Source organism: Coenobita brevimanus, chromosome 66 (assembly GCF_032717465.1).
Source record: "Coenobita brevimanus isolate Jiangsu-jjx chromosome 66, ASM3271746v2, whole genome shotgun sequence".
Taxonomy (NCBI): domain Eukaryota; kingdom Metazoa; phylum Arthropoda; class Malacostraca; order Decapoda; family Coenobitidae; genus Coenobita; species Coenobita brevimanus.
The window spans coordinates 9,389,926-9,409,158 of NC_137019.1; positions in this window are offsets into that span (position 1 = coordinate 9,389,926).

Sequence of the window (19,233 nt, forward strand, 5' to 3'; positions counted from 1 at the left end):
GGGGTAGAGAAGAGAAGGAGAGGTGAGGAAAGACAGGTGGAGGGAGAAGTGAGGAGAAAAGGAGAGGTGAGGTACAGAGATGGAGAGAAAGAGAGGTGAGGAAACAGAAATGGAGGGAGAATGAGAAGGTGACGCGAGAGGGGAGAGAGAAAGGGGAGAAATGAGAGATGTTGGGAGAAGTGAAAAAGAGAAACTTGTTAGAGTAGGATGAAAGATGGAGACAGGAGGAATAAAGAAACATGGAGAGAGAGAGAGAGAGAGAGAGAGAGAGAGAGAGAGAGAGAGAGAGAGAGAGCGATAAGACAGGGAAAAGTAATAAGTAATGTGGAAGGAGGAGAGGAAGAGATGCTATGTGAAAGAGGAGAGATAGAAAGTGGAGAACAGGGAGAGTTAAAGGAGAAAATGAAAGGTAGGATGGGGAAAAGAGGAGAGAGAGAGATGTAGAGATGAGAAGGTGGATATTAAGCAACGGTAGTTTTATTGAGTGGCGTGAGAGTAAATATAAAACAAAAGAATAAACAAGAAAATGGAAGAGCATAGCAGGAATAGAAGAGGTTATGGATCATGAGGGATACAAGACGGAAGTGGAAGTAGTGGAGAAACTAAGTCGAAAGAAAAATGAGAGATGAGGAGCTAAAAGAATAGGGAAAATATGGGGCTAGAAACATGGGAGTAAAGAAACACTGGATGCATTAAAGAGAGTTGGAAATGAATTGTAAGAAAAGATAAGAATACGGGAAAAGAAGGAATGACAAATGGTTACAACAGAAAAGAGGGAGGAAAAGACGATAAAAAAGTGGAGTACTAGGGAGGGAGACTTAATCATTTTCATATTCATACAGCACTAGATCACGTCATTCTTGCCACCGATAGATTATTTTATTCTTGATACGGTCACACGATTTTGTCCGTATGTAGTCAGCGTAGAAGAAATTTCCCGACTGGAGGGGTTGATGTTTATGAGATCAGTGGAGGAAGTTAAATTAAATCCTGTAGCGGTAGCAAGAGTATGATAAGAGGCATCATCGTTCTGAAGGGATTTTGGAATTTTCGCCTAATCCATGCCTGCAGTGCGATTGAATTATTGTTAGCAAATAGTCTGGGTAGCATTAGATGTGTATTGCTTCATGTTTATTCGTTTTAGTTGTATTGAGTTTGGTGTAGAGGATATAATGTTTTCAAGGTTTAGTTGCACGATCTTTTTTTTTTGTAATAATCTGGACATGCCACAAGTTTAGCAAACGTCTCGCGAGGAAATTATTTAAATATATTAGCTCTGTAGCTGAAGTATACAACTCTTTTATTTTGTGATTTTTCTCAGTTACATGTGCATAACCTTCAACGCTTATACCATATCGTCCCTCCTCTGGACACCCTCACAACCCAGGGTGTTCTATGAGGATCAAATTACTGTTGCTATACTTTACTGTAACACTTGTCATCAGGATAGAGGAATTTGATCCATTGATATCTTAGGTTTATTAGTTTGGCATAAAATGAAAGACAGCAGTTGGGATTCCTTGGTACATGAAGTCATTGCTTTAAACATGTCACGAAATAGTGTCTGTATGGTGGTTTCTTCTTCCATTTTCGTTATAGCATACTTTACTTTTAAGTTCGTTATGTTTCCGTGTCCTTTGCACTAATTTGCCTCATTCTGCGTTTTTCCATACTTTCCATTTCCTAAAATTCGCCCCGTTACACTGTTCTTGCTGACCCTCTTACTTCACACGCTACTTCCTCTCTTTGTTAGGATTCTCGCGCTTCCCTCTCTTCTTAGCATTTTTACAATTTCATCTCCCCATCTGTTTCCTTCTTCTCCTTCCCACTTGATTTTTCACTAGTCTCTTATCTCAACTCTGTCCTTCTTGCATCTCGTTTTCTCATACCCTCCACGCTTCTCCCCTCTCCTCTCTTCATCCTCCCACCCCTTTTTATCCTCTTTCGTCTCTTTTCTCCTCTCTCAGCAGCATTCTCACACATCCCTCTCTCCCCATTCTTCCCTCTTATCTCCTTAGTATTTTCACACGTCCCTCTCCTCTTCTTCTCAGCATTCCCACATCTCTATCTCATCCTTCCCTCGTCTTTCCTTTCCTCAGTATTTTCACACCCTCCTCTCCTCTTCTCCTCAGTATTCTCACACTTGCCTCTCTCCTCATTCTTCTCTCCCCGTGCTTTCCCCCTCTCGCCTGGCCGTCGCCCTCTGCCTCTGTCTCCCTCCCTGCCCTTTGCTATCCTCGCCCAGCAGTCCCGGCAGGGGAGGGAAGGCGTGGGAATCGTGCCATTCGTATGCTCGCAGCAGATGACTACCCCCTCCCCTCGCTGCTCCTCCCCTCCAGCCTGAAAATTGAATTTAGGTAATCAACGAAACTTTTATTTTGCTTCGATTCTCCAGCCGCCCCGGGGGAATGGAGTTTCTTTTCGCGTTCTCGGATATGGAATCGCCCGGCAGCTGAGCCTCGACCGTGATAGCAGCCCCCTCGATATTTTCCAAACGCCTGCCCGCCTCGCCGCCGTAGCTCTGGTGGAGGAATGATCGGGAATGAAGGCTGCAACTTTCGACACTTGATTAGGTCGAAGATGCGAAAAGAATGTCGTGGTTCCTCGGTGGAATTTGCCCCCTCATAGCCACCACTGCCACGCCGACCCCCCTCTAGAGCCTGATAATAACATGCTTTCGGTGTGGAAGAAGGCATAGGAAGTGGAACAGGAGGAAGGAAGAGAGGAGAGAAAGATTATTGAGAAATACTTGAAGGAGTGTGAGAGGAGGGGAGACAGGAGAGAGGAGATTGTTGAGAAATACTTGAGGAATTCAGAGAGGAAGGGAGAGAGGAGAAAAGAGATTATTGAGAAATACCTGGAGGGATTCAGAGGGAAGAATGGAAAGTTAGATTACAGCGGCAGCCATCGCGAATTATAGGGACGACGCAAGAAAGAGGAGAAACTCATTTCAAAGTTCTCCCCCCACCCCACCCCAGAGGTAATTGGGAAGGCGGCTAGATGGAGGAAGAAAGAAAAGGGAAAAATTGTTCCAGGAGGGTCCTAATTGCTCCCCAGACACCCGTGGCGAGAGCTGGAAGATCACTGGAATCCCCCCTCACCCTCCCCCCTCCTCCCTGGAACCCTCCCCCAACTGGAAACTCCCCTCCCCCCCCCTGAATGAATATCCCTTAGGCCCTCCTTCGCGCACCCCCTCTTTTACGAGTCCTAGAGGGCCCGCACGAACCCCATCTTCTTTTCTAAACGCACAATAGCGACTAGTAGATGAAGGAGGGGGGGATGAAGGAGGGATGCCTGGTGTGCCTCCTCCATGTCCTTTTCATCTTTCCTTATCCTCCTAGTTCTCGCCTCATCTTCTGTCTTCCTCTTCCATCCCATCAGCGTCTTTTCTGGTCTACCATCCCTTCCTTTTCCATCATCTTCACTTCCTTCGACAACCATTTTCGTGTCCTCCGCATCATCATCATCATCATCGTTCTTTCCTCCTCCTCCTCCTCCTCCTCCTCCTCCTCCTCCTCTTCCTCCTCCTCCTCCTCCTCCTCCTCCTCCTCTTCCTCCTCCTCCTCCTCCTCCTCCTCCTCCTCCTCCTCCTTTTCCTCCTCAGGGCCGCATCATCTTTACTCCCGATGGCGTGTTGTCCTCGGTAATGGCGGCGCTTGAATGGCCACCAGATATAAACAGGCACTTACGCTCACAATTTGCGGAACATAAACAAGCCATTGGGTATTTTTAGAGGGGGACTCGGGTATTCATCAACGTAGGGGAAAATTTGTTTCATACGGGTGCCCAGTGTTTGAGTAGGCTTTTAAAATTCTCTTAGCATACAGATAGAGGTCTTGCACTTCACCGGGGGATGTGTGTGTGTGTGTGTGTGTGTGTGTGTGTGTGTGTGTGTGTGTGTGTGTGTGTGTGTGTGTGTGTGTGTGTGTGTGTGTGTGTGTGTGTGTTTTATGTACTCCATTTTTTTTTAGTTTTGTTTTTATTGTTTATCGTTTTTCTTGCTGTTCATTTTCTTGTTTTGTTGATGTTCTCCTTATTCAGCATTTGCCTTTGGTTGTGTAAGAGTTTGTTCCTGCGCTTTATCCCTCCCCTCCCTTTTTTTTTTTTTGTCTTTTCAAGGGTTCTTTCCTCTTTTCATATTCATATTTTGCTTTTATTCTCATTAAAGTTGTAATTCTTTTGCCATTTTTTTCCCTTTCGAAGCCCCTCTACCTCGTCTCTCCTTTGGTTCACTGCTCTCTTGCCCTGGTTTTAAGTTTATTCTGGGTATAATTTTGTTTCTCTCCCCTCTTTGTTATTCTGCTGTCAACTCTTCCCCCATTCTGTTTCCCCTCTTTTATCCCCTTCCCTTTTCTCCTTTTCTCCTCTATCCCATTCCCCTTATTCTACCTCTTTCATGAGAAATGGCTCCAGCTTGCTCTTTCGTCCTCAGTTTATTTTTATTCGTCAGTTTTCTTGCTATACCAGTGTATGTTTTATGTGACTCTCATTTCTTTCGCTACGTCGTGTCCTGTTATTGACCTTTTCGCTGCAAGAGGCCCCCGTTAAACTGAGCAGTATCGTCTAGTCATAGTGAGAGTGAAAAAGAAAAGGTATCATCGCTCTGGAGAAGCTATAAGAGGTCATTTCTTATCCTGTCGCTGTACTCTTTTTACCTTGACTTAGCCTAGAATTTCAACCTTTTGCTGCTTAATTCACGCTGGTTAATGGCACAAAAAGACAATACTACAACCCTAACCCTCTCCATGGCACTCCTTCATGACTAGCAACTGGTGTTATTCTTACAGCTCAGCATTCAAGATGGAGAAATGACAAGTTTAGGTCAAGTTTTTTTTTCTTCCTCTCCCTCCTCTGTCCTCTCTTTCCTGTAGCATTTCTAAGTGTTGTTCCATTGGTTGTATATATTTTTTTCTCTGTCTTTTATTCCCATCCCCTGTCTCTACCCTTTTATTTGTCACTCGTTCCCTTCCCTTCCCTCTTTCTCTTCCCTCTCTTTGTCGCCTCTTCGAGTCATCCTCTGTTTTATATCCTACCTTTTTCGCTACCCCTTCATTTGTCTCCTTCCCAAACTTTCTGTTGCTTACCCTTTCCCCTCTCTTACCCTTTCCCCTCTCCTTTTTTTTTTTTTTTCTTAATTCTTTCCTTCGCCTATCCATTTCCGTCATTTTCCTTGCTTTGTCCTCTCACCTTTTTCCACCCCTACCTTTATACCTCTTTCCCTCATTCCCTCCACATTCTCTTTCCCCTCCTTCCCCTTCCTTCGCCCTTTTCCACTCTATCCCCTCCTTCCCCTTCCTCCATCCCTTCCCATTTTATCCCCTTCTTTCCCTTCCTTCACGCCTTCCCATTCTATCCTCTCCTTCTCCTTCCTACACCCCTTCCCACTTCACTCCCTCCTTCCCCTTCCTCTACCTCTTTCCCTTTTATCCCCTCCTTTCCCTTCCTTCACGCCTTCCCACTCTATCCTCTCCTTCCCACTTTGTCCCCTCTTTCCCCTTCCTCTGCCCCTTCCTACGTTATCCCCTCCTTCCCCTTCCTTCACCCCTTCACATAAGCCCATGAAGGGTGGCCACATCTGTCCTTTCGCCACATCCATCTTTTCTCCCCCTCAACTTCCTCTCAAAACCGGACGGAAAAAATATATATAGCCTTTGGACCGTGCAATTAACCTTCCCCCCCCATGGCCCCCCCTCTCTCCCCTACCACCCCCCACCTCCACCGACCCCCCCCGTGACCACCACTCCCCTCCTGTATCCCTCCCGGCTTGTCTGCTTATTACTTGGAATTACATTAAAAGGGAAGCCATCGCCGTAAAACATGATTCTGCCATATTTACCCCCCCTCTCTCTCTCTCTCTCTCTCTCTCTCTCTCTCTCTCTCTCTCTCTCTCTCTCTCTCTCTCTCTCTCCAACAGTTGATATCCGTACTGTGTCTGTGTCTGTCCATCTATTTTTCTGTCTACTATTTCTGTCTGTCTGTCCATTTGTCTATCTGTCTACCTTATCTCGTTACAGCATCTGCGACTTTCCTTGATTTCCTTATTTTTAACTTTCTTTTTCTATTATTCTTGTTTGTTTGTCTCTTTCCTGTTTTCTTAATTTCTCTTCATACCTATCTTTTCCTTTTTTCTCCCCAGCTCCTCTCTTCCCTTTCTCTGGTCTCCTTCCTTCCACCCCTCTTTCCCCCCCCCCCTTCTCGTCCCCTATCCTCTCCCCTTGTTTTCGTCCTCCCTCCTTTGTTGATTCTCATTCATAGTTTTTCTTCCTCCTTTTTCCTTTATTTCCCAGTTTAATTCATTGGTATGCTCAAATTTAGCCACCGCATCGTCCCCTTCCTCATCGTTCATCCAATTTTCATTCTCTCTTTTCTTTTATTCTTTTTTGGTTTCACTTGCTTGTATTGTGAATTTCGTACCTCACCCTCGCCATTACTTTATTTTCACTCTCCTTTCTCTTTTTTTATTTTCCTTTATTTGCAACTGTGTAGATTTTTTATTTGTAATCTTTCCCCTCCTCCTCTATTCATTTGCATTCCCTGACAGTTTTTTGACTTTCATTTTTCTGGTATATTATTTTCTATATTTATTTTTCCTCGCTTTCACTCCACAATATTCCCTTTGTTGTTATGCATGAATTCTGCACCATCCGTTTTCTCTCCTCGCTTTTGCATTTCCGGGCTACTATCTCATTTCCCCCCCTCCCCCCCGCCCTCTCTCTCTCTCTCTCTCTCTCTCTCTCTCTCTCTCTCTGCTACCTATATTCTCCCCTCTGTCGTCCACTTCGCCTCTGCTTATTCTTCTTTTACATTGTTTATCTCCATCTCTTTTCATCTTTTCATTCCCTCCTTCGCATTTCCTTTTATTTTCTTCCTGTCATCATTTCCTCCCAGACGGCCATTTTGTCTTTACCTCGCCTCTTCACCCCATTCATCTTTTATTTTGTTTATTTTCCTCTCGTCTTGTCTTTTCCTCTCTTATATATTCTCTTTCCTTCCTGTTTTCATTTAGCTTCATGCATCGTGACTCCTATGACCATCCTGTTTTCCCTTCTCCTCCTCTAGTTATTACTGTGTGTGTGTGTGTGTGTGTGTGTGTGTGTGTGTGTGTGTGTTATCCTCTCATGTCTCCTTTTCCTCTTCATATGCAGTTTTGTTTCCTCCTTGTTCTTAACACCTTCACTCTCATGATATTATCATTATTATTATTATTATTATTATTATTATTGTTGTTGTTGTTGTTGTTGTTATTATTATTATTATTATTATTATTTTTATTATTTTTATTATTATTAGTGTTGTCATCATCATCATCATCATCATCATAAAATACTGCTTTATTCGGCATGTCCATAATATAGAAAAGGAGGATAATTTATGAGCCTCCAGTTTCTTTCCTAGTATTTAGTTATTCAGTTGTATATTCTCTTTATTTTCAGTCCCTCCTTTCTTTTTTACTCATTTCTGTTCTTTTTTTTTTCAGTCATTATTTCTATCATTTTTGCAATTTTTCTATGACTTGTCCGTTCATTGTACCCAGAAGTTAAGTACTTTAATTAATGGTGTTCTTTTATTCACTTTTTAATTGTCTCTCTTCCCACAAAATTCCTGTTGTTCTACTGTTCGTCATGTGTATTTCCTTTTTTCTTCATTACTTGTGTTTTTTATCAGTTGCTTTCCACTCTAATATTTCTGTTACCATTCTGTTTTTATTTATTTATTTTTTTCCAGTACGTTATTGCCTTAAAATTCTTGTAGTTGTAGGTATCTGATTCTCTCTCTAATTATTATTGTTTTTTTAATTTTTATTTAGCGTTTTTTCCTCTTTGCAGTGTTTATTTTCTTCATTATTTTGTTCAGTTTTTGCCTGTTGTTGATATTAATGTTCACTTTCTCTATATCATTATTGTGTTTTTTCGTTTTTTTCTTTCAGTGTTCAGTCCGTGTTCCTTATGTACTGGTTTCTATTTCCTATCCTTAATTGCCATTATATCAGTATTTTTCGTTGTAATTGATTTCTGTGTTTATTTACTTTTCACTATGCAGTATTTCTCCTTGATTGTTTTGAAATTTCCATTTCCATTTACCAGGTTCTTTTTTAATATCTTTGTTATATGTCTTTGTTTAGTCCTTATAATTTCTTCATTTATCGTTTGGAGTTCCCATTTGCTTTTCCTTAATTTATCTCTCATAATTTTGTTTCCTGTCGCTCCATTTCTAAACTTATCATTTATATGCGTTGTTAATTTTTTCACTTCAACTTTTTGTCTATAGTTTTCATTTTTCACTTCATTATATTTTGTCCTGACCATCCCTCTCCCAGTTTGTGGTCTAATTTTTATTTTTTAATTCCTCCTTACCATTGTTTTTTTTTTTCTCTCTCTTTCTGAATTTGCATCGTTATTTTTGCGTTGTTTTTGTATATTTCTTAATTTCTGTCATTGTTGGTTTATTCATTTTTCGTTATTCACTTTATTTAGAGATATAAATAGACTTACTTTACTGCATTTTGCTTTCACGTTTTTCAGTCTTTATTTTCATTTTTGGTGACTATTTCCGATTTTATCGTTAACATGTATTCAGCTTTGCTCTCTCATTGTTTATTCATTGTCAGTATTTCAGATTATCGGAATAATGTGTTCTCTTGATTTGGGTTTTCTGTTTCGTATCACTTTTTTCTTCTGTATTCTTATAATAAGTTTTGTCTTTAGTTTCAGTACTTCATTTCATATCATTGATCCATTGATGAGTATTGGACTGTTCTCACCATGGTGAATTGCACAGCGTGGCTTAAATCAGAATAAAGTACTTAAGTGCGACATCACCTGTGGACAGCCTTTGTCTCCTTATCCATTACACATGTCCTGTCACTCATTTTCGTGTTCTTATGTTCTCATTACTTACTATTTATTCACGGTACAACAATATGTCACTGAACTCTGTTTCTCTTTCATCAATCCCATGTTTTCCCTTGAGTTCCTTCCTATTAATATTATTTATCTGCGACACTTAAGTCCCATAATTTCCAGTTCCTCTTATCTATACCATTGGTCCCCACTGTGGTCCTCCCCTTTCTCTCGTAGATCCCTAATGTCCCTTTCCCCACCCTTATAACTTTCTCCCTTAATCATATCAATAATATTATTCTTCTGTAATCCACCAGCCTCTCCCCCTCCTCTTACCTCCCCCACCAACCTCCCGTCTCGGCACCCATCCCCTCTTTCATTTATATTCAATTATTTCTCCCCTCCTTCCATCCCCTCTCACTCTTCCCCTTCTTGTTTCCTGGTGACTCATCTTCATTAGCATTTCTCAGTCTTGGGTCGCTGTTTCCTCTCCCATTTTGTTGATTTCACTGCTGTTTCTTTTTCCACTTTGGTATCTACTCTTTCATCTCCACTTTGTCCTTGAGTTCTGTCTTTGGTGTTGTTTTTCCTGTTTGTGTTCTGTACATACTTACTCTTCATCTTAGCAGTCACTATTAGTGTGTCAACGTTGTTCAGTGGGTGTTTTTATTTTTTGTAATTTGTTTTTGTGTTGCTCTTCGTTCAGCTAAGTGTATATGTGTATGTGAGTTTTTTGGAGGTTGTTGTTAAAGCAAGTTGTAATTTTCTATATTGTGCGGTTTAGTCTACAGTCATATTCTTCATTTTATAATCACATTAGTTGCAGTTTTTTTTCTGTCTTCTGTCCATATTCCGGTGGTCTTCTTTCCTTTTCTCACTTCTTTATCTATTATATCTTTCCCCCATAAAGGTCTCCCTCCCTTTCTCCCCCTCCTTCCCTCCCCCCACAGCTCCCTTCTCCCCTCGCCCCTCCTTCAGAACGTGTTTTGCGGTCATTCCTCTTCATCTCAGTCTGTTATGGCCACAATGTTTACTTTAGCCTTGCCCCTTTATGCTCCCTTCTTTTTTATCATTTTTTTCCTCTTTAGTCTCCCTTTTCTTTCTATTCAGTGAGCTAACGGATCCAGCCGTGTGTGACTGTGTATTTGTGAGTTTCTCCATGTGCGTCTTGGCAGCTATGTACGTGGGTATGTGAATGTGCGGTTGATCGTTGGCTAATAATTCATCGCTTTAAGAGATGCATATCGCCATTTTTATTTCAATGGCCGCCTGAGTCGTCCAGGAGCTATTTATCTGGCCTCTTTCCCCTTGCAACGGACTCAGCTGCTGCCTCTTTTAGCACAGGCATTTGCACTCCCACCATCCATCTAGCAGTGACCCTTAAACCCTCTTCCCTTTTCATTTGCAGAACTCGGTTCATCTGACCAGTCTGAACTTTCTTTATGCTTTTGTATATATTGTTGTACGTGCCTGTGATTTTTTATATGTCCGTCGTACAATGTGCTCTTTGTTAGACTTGTACTGTGAGTTTCACTGCTCCTTATTTTTCTCCAGCTCTTCTTCTCCTTTCCTCCTAGATTTTCCCCCTCTCTCAGTGACCCCATCTCCTGTGTTTGTCTTCCTCCACAAGCTTCTTTATCCCTGGCTGGATCCCCTGTCCCTCAGCGCCCAATCTCTCAACTCCTTTCTCACATATCTTTGCCTCTCTTTCCCTCCCTTTCAAAGCCCCCCTGACTCTCCCTCCAGCACGCCCCTCTCCTCTTTCCATTTCTGCCTGCTTTAAAAAATTTCCCTCCTCCCACCGTGGTCTTTCATTTATCCTGCCCCCCCCCCCCTCCTCCTCTTCATTCTACATTCCCCTCCTTTCTTTCGTCTCCCTCTTGCAATATCTTCTCTTCGTGCCCTTCCTCACGCACCAAGTCCCTTTTTGCTGTATTTTATTTTGATTTTACTGCCTTTCCATTTGCAAGGTTTCGCAACACGTCCTTCTTCCCCCCCTCTCCCAATTCCCCTTCCCCATCCCACCTCCTTACCCACATACAGAACTCCCCTTTCTCACAAATCAGCCCCCGTCCCCTCCCTGGTTTTCCCCTTAATTCCCCCTCCTCTCCCAGTCTCCCTTATCCTTCAATCCCCCTTGCTCTCTCTCACACCATATCTTCAGTGCCCTACCCCACCACCCCTGTCCCTCATTTTCTTCAACACCCCCTCCTCTCCCTCACCATATATCTTCAGTCTCCCACCGCACCTCCCCCAGGTCCCCATTTCCTTCAAAACCTCCTCCTTTCCCTCACCCCATATTTTCATTTCCCCCACCCCACCTCCCCCAGTCCCCCCATTTCCTTCAATACCCCTCCATTCCCTCCTCCCATCCTCCCCATACCTTCAGTCCCTCATCACACCTCCCCCAGTTTCCCATATCCCTCAGTGCCCCCTTCTCTCTCTCACCCCGTATCATCAGTCCCCTTCCCCACCTCTACCAGTCCACCACTTCTTTCAGTACCCCCTGCTACCCCTCACATATAATCAATCTCCCACATCCTACCCCTTTCCTTCAACCCCCTTCATTGCCAGAATCTAGACTCTTCATTCCACAGCCATGAAGCCTCGTAAACTAGACGTATGGTCCTAGATTGCACGTTATAAGACTAGAATCTCCCTCTTGACATTCACCTTTTTTTCTCTCCCTCAAATGAACTGGCTTGGGAATCGTAAAAACCGCCAAGAAAAGAGGGTTGCAGTTTCCATTCCCGTCTGTATAATTTCCCTCGGAGCAAGAACGTAAAAATAATGATAATGGTTATGTTCCAGGCGCTGTGGAAAGAGAGAGAGAGAGAGAGAGAGAGAGAGACACACACACACACACACACACACACACACACACACACACACACATACACACCTCCCTTCCCCTCCCCTCCCCTCGCCCCACACATCCCCGCCGCTTCGAACTTTCCACGAATCCATGTGAGGTCATTTTTCAGTAATTTGTTAACGACTGATAATTACATGATAACAGTCTTTAGACCCGACACTTGCGGTTGTAGGAGGTCTTTTTCTTTTATTTGCCAGGCCCCCCCATCCTCAGGTAATGGCAGGGAGGGAGGGGGTAGTTGGGGGGTGATTTCCAAACTACGTGCTTATTGTAGTCTTTGCATATTTGGAGGCGTTTCGAATTGTTAAGGCATTGCAGTAAAAGAATTTTGAACTTAGAACTACACGTCCCCCTCCATGAGCCAGAACCAGCCTTTATCTTTTATTTGTTTATTTATTTATTCATTTATTCACTTATATATCATTTATTGCGCATACACTCTGCAATTAAGCATAGAAATATTCGTCTGCTCCATGAACCAGGGCCAGAGTTTTTTTTAATGCTAACTCTATTCAGGAATTATATTATCGTTCCACTACTGTAAGGTGAAAAATGTAGACATCACAGGTTAATCTTTGCTCTCTGTTACAAATGTGGTACTCTGTGGCTGTGACGGCGGCGGCGGTGGTGATGCAAAGGAACGAATAATGGTTTAGGAAGCGATACCTTTTCTCCAGCTCATCTTACCACAGCTGATTTGTGTGCTTTTGTGATGTTTTTTTCTTTTTATTCTGGAGATTAAACCATGTCTCGCCCTCTGAATCATATTCCGTAACTCCCTTTATTCATGTATAATAAGTCTGGGTAAAGGAGAAAATACGAAGATCCGCAGCAACTCTTCTTTATGAGATAATTTCTGCATGTGGCACCTTTATAGTTTTTATTTTTTATGCAAGCGGTTTTAATATTTAAAAAAGTAATTAAATCAATACATAAGATGTCCACAAAAACTTAAATGCTTCCATAACTGCAGCGTGTTTAATGGAGATTGTTTTGAACCTCCTTGAATGCTGTTATTTCTCTTGGCTTCACAAAATCATCTGTTACTGAGCTTAATTGGAGGGATAGATTCGGTAATGGAGAATGTAGGAAGGATTTGCCACAGTGGTGAGTCAGGTGGGCCACTTAGATTCCCCTTGTCTTTGGCTTGATAGTTATGCCTTCGTCCAATTCCTTGTGTTTTTGTCTTGTGTTTTGCGCTTTTGTCATGTTTCTTGTGTCTTTGTCATGTCCCTTGTGGTTTTGTCTTGTTTCTTGCTCCTTTGTCAAGTTCCTTGTGTCCATCCTGTTCCTTGTGCCTTTGTCATATTCCTTTTGTCTTTGTCTTGTTCCTTGTCTTTATCATGTTCCTTGTGTCTTTCCTGTTCCTTGTGTCTTTCCTGTTCCTTGTGTCTTTCCTGTTCCTTGTGTCTTTCCTGTTCCCTGTGTCTTTCCTGTTCCTTGTGTCTTTCCTGTTCCTTGTGTCTTTCCTGTTCCCTGTGTCTTTCCTGTTCCTCGTGTCTGTTCTGTTCCTTGTGTCTTTGTCATGTTTCTTGTACCTGTCATGTCCCTTGTGTCTGTCCTGTTCCTTATATCTTTGTCATGTTCTTTGTGTTTTTGTTTCGTTCCTTGTGTCACGTTTGTGCTTCTTGTACGCTCGTAATGTTCTTGTCCCTCTGTCCTGCCCCCTAAATCTTTGTCTTATTCCTTGTTTCTCGGTTCAGCTTCTTGTGTCCTCTTGACCCTTGGGTTCTATATGTAGGTCTTCCTCTTACTTTTTTTTTTTTTTTTTTTTTTAAAGAGGAGAGAGGATTGCTGTACGTCAATAGCAACGTGGGAAATTGGTAAAAAAAAAAGAATGGAAGTGAAGATAGAATTACTCTGTCGTTTAAGTATGTAATTTGGATGAAGTGGTGTTTACAATGAGAATGGACGTAAAACTTATATGGTCTTGTGTAAGTTATGGAATTTAAATGATAAGAAATTTTAGTGTGGATAATGGAGATGGGAATTGGGGTAGACTGTGTAGGTAATAGATAATAGAAAAATGGAGTTGGTGTGGAGAATGTAGAAGGCAACTGGGGTAGTGTACAAAAGGTTAAGGAAAATGTAAAAGATGAAAAATCAGTTTGAAGAATGGAAGTGAAAAGTGGAGTGACTTTCCGTAGGTTGTAGAAAGCAGATGCAGTGAAAAGTCAAGCTGAAGATGATAAGAAAGAAGGTTAAAGACCACAGTGACCATTTATAATTGTCTCATCATGAATGAATAGTTGACAGTACATGACTGAGAACTGATTAAGTGATGAAAGTGGTAATAATTCCTAATATTTCGCTCATTCAGAATAATGATGCATTCAGACCGTAGTGCACAAAAGACAATAGGTGATTGATAATGGGTAATGGAGGTACCCAATAAATGTGAAGTTGGTGACAGGAATATAAACAACCCCAGAAAACTATTAACTCCTTCACTGCGAAACGTTTCCCACTACGCAGAAATAAAAGACGTTATCCTTCTGAAGGGGTCACTGAACATGATTCTGTAAGCCCCACATTATAACATTTCTCCCTCAGTCCGAATAAAATCGTCTGACAGCAGCAAAAATAGAATAAGGCAGACGTCATCGTACTGAAGGAGTTAATGTATTGTTTGCCCTCCTCCCTGTCTTTGTAGCTTGTCTTTTGTAAGCTTTATTATCATACTCGGGTCATTTGATTAATTGTTGTCTTTTACATTTCCAGGTAAGTGTGAGGTCATCCAGCTTGTCACACCTGAGTCCGTTTAACATCCTCGTTACCGTTGGAGGAGAAGGTAATTGACTCATTTTGTTTCCGACACATTATCAGTCCTGTCGTGCCTAGAACAATGACTACTTCGCATTGTGGTTTCTCCAGATAAGTTTATCATTATATCCTTTTTATAACCATTGTTTTGTTAGAAGCAGTAAATTCCTTCTAAGCATTTTACGCTAAGTTTTATTTGCAACTAATGACTTCATCCATTACTACTCGGCCATTCTCTCTACAGTTGTTATCAATTTGTCTTACTACCCAGTTCTTCGCTTTCTTCAACTAACCCTTCCCACGCGACGCCCTCATGAAGCCACTTCCAGTCCAGGCCCCTCATTATAACCACTCCCCATCCACACTCATTATTTAACCCCTCATCATCATAGACACTCATGTAACCTCTCACTGTCCTAACTTCTCACCTAACCCTTTCCTGTCCGAACCCCTCATGCAACCCCCTCTCTTTACAATCCCCTCATGACCCCTTCCCATCTAAACCCCTCATTTAATCCCTCCCTTCTAAAACCCTTCGTGACCTCTCCCCATCCAAACCTCTCGTGTAACCTCTCCCCATACTAACCCCTCATTTGACCCCGCCCCATCCTGACCTTTTATGACCCCCGTCCCCTGCACACCACCCCCACCCCAGTAGGAGGAGTGTGGCCTGGATCATCCCGGGAGCACTGGAGCGAAGGTTTCCACCCCATTACCCCTGCCGAGCCGCCCTGCCCTACCCTGCCTCGCCCTGGCCCCTCCACCACGCTGTTTCCAGAGTTAACTATTTTCTTCCCGACTTTCTCTGTTCCCGCCCAACTTGGAGGAATTTCTTTTTTCAGAAACCTAAAATTTTGAAACTGTTGGTGTGGAAGTTTGAGAAGTTGTTGTTAGTTCGCTTGCCCCAACGGCAGTAATGACGCAACAACTTGCCTTCCAAATAATCTTGCCTGTCTCTTTCCCCTTCTTGTTTCATTAAGACCAACTGCCGCCTCAAGTGTTGGAAGAAAAGTGTTGAGTTTCGTTACATGGCCTTCATTACCACGCCTCGGGCCTCCTCAATTCAGAACAATAATGCCACGTTGCAAACGGGAAAGGGAGAAGGAAAAGATTTACCCACATTTGGAATAGGAGACAATCACAGGACGTGGGTACATGAAGGACTTTTCGCCCATAGGACTGAGAGACAAGGAGGAGTCAACAAGGGTGAGCTCATATCTGGACAGAAGACGAGGAGAGCCTTTATTACAGAGAAGAGGGATGAGGAGGAGGTTAACTCCAAGAAGGTGGACGTCAACCCCAAGGCAGGTTGACGAGGGGGACTTCATTCTTGGAACGGAAATGGTGCCTTGAGGTTGAGGGCTTCACTGCCAGCCGACTAAGATCACCACAGCGAGACTCAAGATGCTTTTTTTTTTTTTTTTTTTTTTTTTTTTTTTTTTTTTTTTCCAGACACGAGGTGGACCCTGGGACATCCACTAAGATGTCTTATGTAACTTAGCCAAACCCGAGTCAGCCATTGCGGTTTCATCTTTGGAAGGATACTGCCTCTCGCCAGCCCATACACCCATGTCTTTGATTGAGACTTCTGCCGCGTCCTTGCTGGCCATGCCCCACCGTGTGTGGACACCTTACCTCTGCCCCGATGACCTCTGCTCCGCACCTCCAAGGCACTGCCATAGCCATTGCCAGTCAGTGCAGATGGGATGAAACCCACGTGCCAGGGTTGAAGGGGATTTGAGTGTGGGAGGCATCGGGAAAATTCCCCTAAATCAGTCTAGATTATCAGAAGCAGTAAAATACTGGGAAGGGAATAGAAGACAAATCTTAATGGTATTTAAAACATTCCCTACATCTCCATCTCGCATTTCTCCATCCTTGTGATGTACTCGATGCCATTCTTTTAAGTTTTATCTTTCCAAATATCATCCCTTATCCACACCTCGTGACTCCTCAAATCGCTTCATGCACTCATCTCATCTCTCTCGTATCGTATCCTAGTCAACGTGTTACAAAGAAGCTGTGGAGGAACCAGGGAGAGAGCAACGAAGTGCGACTAAAATGGTACGTGATTAATGAGCAAAGCATACGAATAACGCCTTTAGATGCCCGATTTATGTTTAACTTATCATCGTATATAAAGTATTCAGGGTCATGATAACAGATCGGTCGAATCATACTAGATGTAACAAGTATGGAGTTAAAGGTATTAAGTTACGGGTATGAAATTAAATAAAACAATGCATTTCTTCCTAAGTAGACTTGAACACATGTGGAACTGCTACTACTACTACTGAGAATGTTTAAATTCAGCTTGTGTTCCTTAACCAAACACATTCGCGAGATGAGAATGGAATAATGTTTTTCACTAATCTACTTTACACCGCGGAAGATATACAACAGCGCAACATGTGTAGCCTATTAGCTTGTTGAATTTCCCCTCACAGATCAAGATGTAGAATATAAGTGCGAGTCATCCTTTCCTTTGAAATTCCTTGATTTGTCTATTTTTCTAGGTGGGTCGTCTTACTTTTTCTGGCAGGCTTTCGATCTAGGGGCTAGTGGATTAGAGTACCTTTAATTTCTTTATTTTTGCTGTTTCCTTTGTGCTTTTCTTTTCCTTCTGTTCTCCCTTCCCTCTCCTACTCAGCCGGCCCTTCCTCTCTTCTCTTCTCTTCTCTTCTCATCTCTTTTCTTCTCTTCTCTTCTCCCTTCTCCTTTCTCTTCTTCCCGTCTCCTTCTCGTCTGTTTCTGTTTGCTCTTCTTTGCATTCCTTTGTACTTGTCTTTCTCTTCATCTCCCCTCCATCCTACCCTGCCAGCCCCTCTTTTCTTCTCATTTTCCCCCATCTTATCTCATCTCCCTTTCCCTCACTTGCCTCCTCTCCTCTCCTCTCCTCTCCTCTCTTCTCCTCTCCACCACTCCTCTCCTCTCCTCTCCTCTCCACTCCTCTCCTCTCCTCTCCTCTCCTCCCCTCCCCTCCCTTCTCATCTCCATTCCTCTCCTCTCCTCCCTCCCTCCTCCACTCCCCCAGGAACACACTCTATCTAATGAGGCTAACTCGAAGCTCCAGCACAGAGGCACCGCAACTGCACATTCAGAAATTACTTATCACTCTAAAAGCCTCGAGGAGGAGGAGGAGGAGGAGGAGGAAGAAGAAAAGAAGAAGAAGAGGAGGAGGAGGAGGAAGAGGAGGAGAAGAAGAAGAAGAAGAAGAAAAAGTTTAAGAGGAAAAAAAGAGAAGAAAAAAATTAAGAAGAAAAGGTAGGAGGAGGAGGTGGTGGTGGCAGAGGGAGAGGAGGTGGAGGAGGAAGAAGGTGAGAGTACGGATGATTGGAAGGAATGGATGCTGATTCGGAAAGAAGGAGGAAAAGGAGAAGAAAGGAAAGATTGGAAAATATGAGTAGTATAGAAAAGGAAGAATTCAAGCAGGAAATGGCAGAACGAAGATAAAATGCATGCTCGAAGGGGGAAGAAGAAAGGAGAAATAATAGCAAGTTAAGAAAGGAGGGGGAGGAGTAAGAAGGGGGAAGGGAAAAGAGAAATAATAAGGATGTTGTCAGTAGAGAGGATAACAATCAAAGAAGAGTTGTTGCTGGTAAATAGACTACTCATATCCCCTTCATTAAAGTCTGTTGTGTCTTTACTACCTCCAAACTATACGATACGTGTAGCCTGTTGTAATGGAGGAATTAGAAACAGTTCCTTAAGATATGCCCATTAAGTCCATCAGTAAAACACCTTCCTCTTATTCTGATCTTAGTACCTCCTGACAGTTAATTTAAGAGGAAATCTCTGGTAATGAATCACGTTGAAAAGTCTCCATAAAGCCCTTCAGTATCGTGGCATATATATATATATTTTTTTTTGGTGTGTTCTTGCGACCTCGAAACTATTTTATTTAACAAATGTGAGATCTCTTGTAGTGAAGGGAAAATGATACTTATATTTAGCCTCCAGTTTGAGAAGCCTGCTAAGCTGAGTGAAAGAGTCTAGTGAAGGCAAGATAATGAATAAAATGTGTCATCGGATTCAAGAGGTTAACTCCATCAATATAATAACTATTTTTTGTAATCTTGCTACGGCAAGTTGATTGTATTCATATTATTGAAAGATTATATAGAGATTTGAAGACCTAAAATGCGCAGGAACAGTGCCGGGTGAGAAAATGAGTGACAGCAGAATGAGTGAAACCATAGAGATAAGGATAGTGGAAACATGAAGGGGGTTAATGACGGGAAGTAAGGCAAAGGAAGAAGTACAGAGTAAGGAGTGTAAGTAGACAAAGAACAAGTCATAAAGTTGGGAAAATATTCATGTGTCATCGATTGGGATGTGAAGATGGCGTGGAGAAAAATGGGACAATTAAACAGAAACTGACGGAAGGTCGAGAATAGGAAAAAAGGAAGGAGGGAAGGATTAATTAAGTGGGCAGTGAAGAAAAATGGGGAATGGGCGAAGGAAATTTAATGGGGAGAAAATGAGGGGAGTTTACGGGAGAAGAAGAATGAAGGAAATTTGGTGGAGAGAAAGAAATCTGGAAGAGAGTACAGAGAAGGTGTAACTGATGATAGTGGAGAGAGAAGCTGGAGGGATGATGGAGCGGGTGGAGGGATGATGATGGTGATGAGAGAGGATGTGAGGAGCGAGGGGGAGGGAGGCAGAGAGGCTGGAGGGAAGGTGAGGGGAGTGGAAGACTGTATTGATCCTAAGGGGTGGCCAGAATTCAGATGTTTTATGAGACCTTTGCTCCTA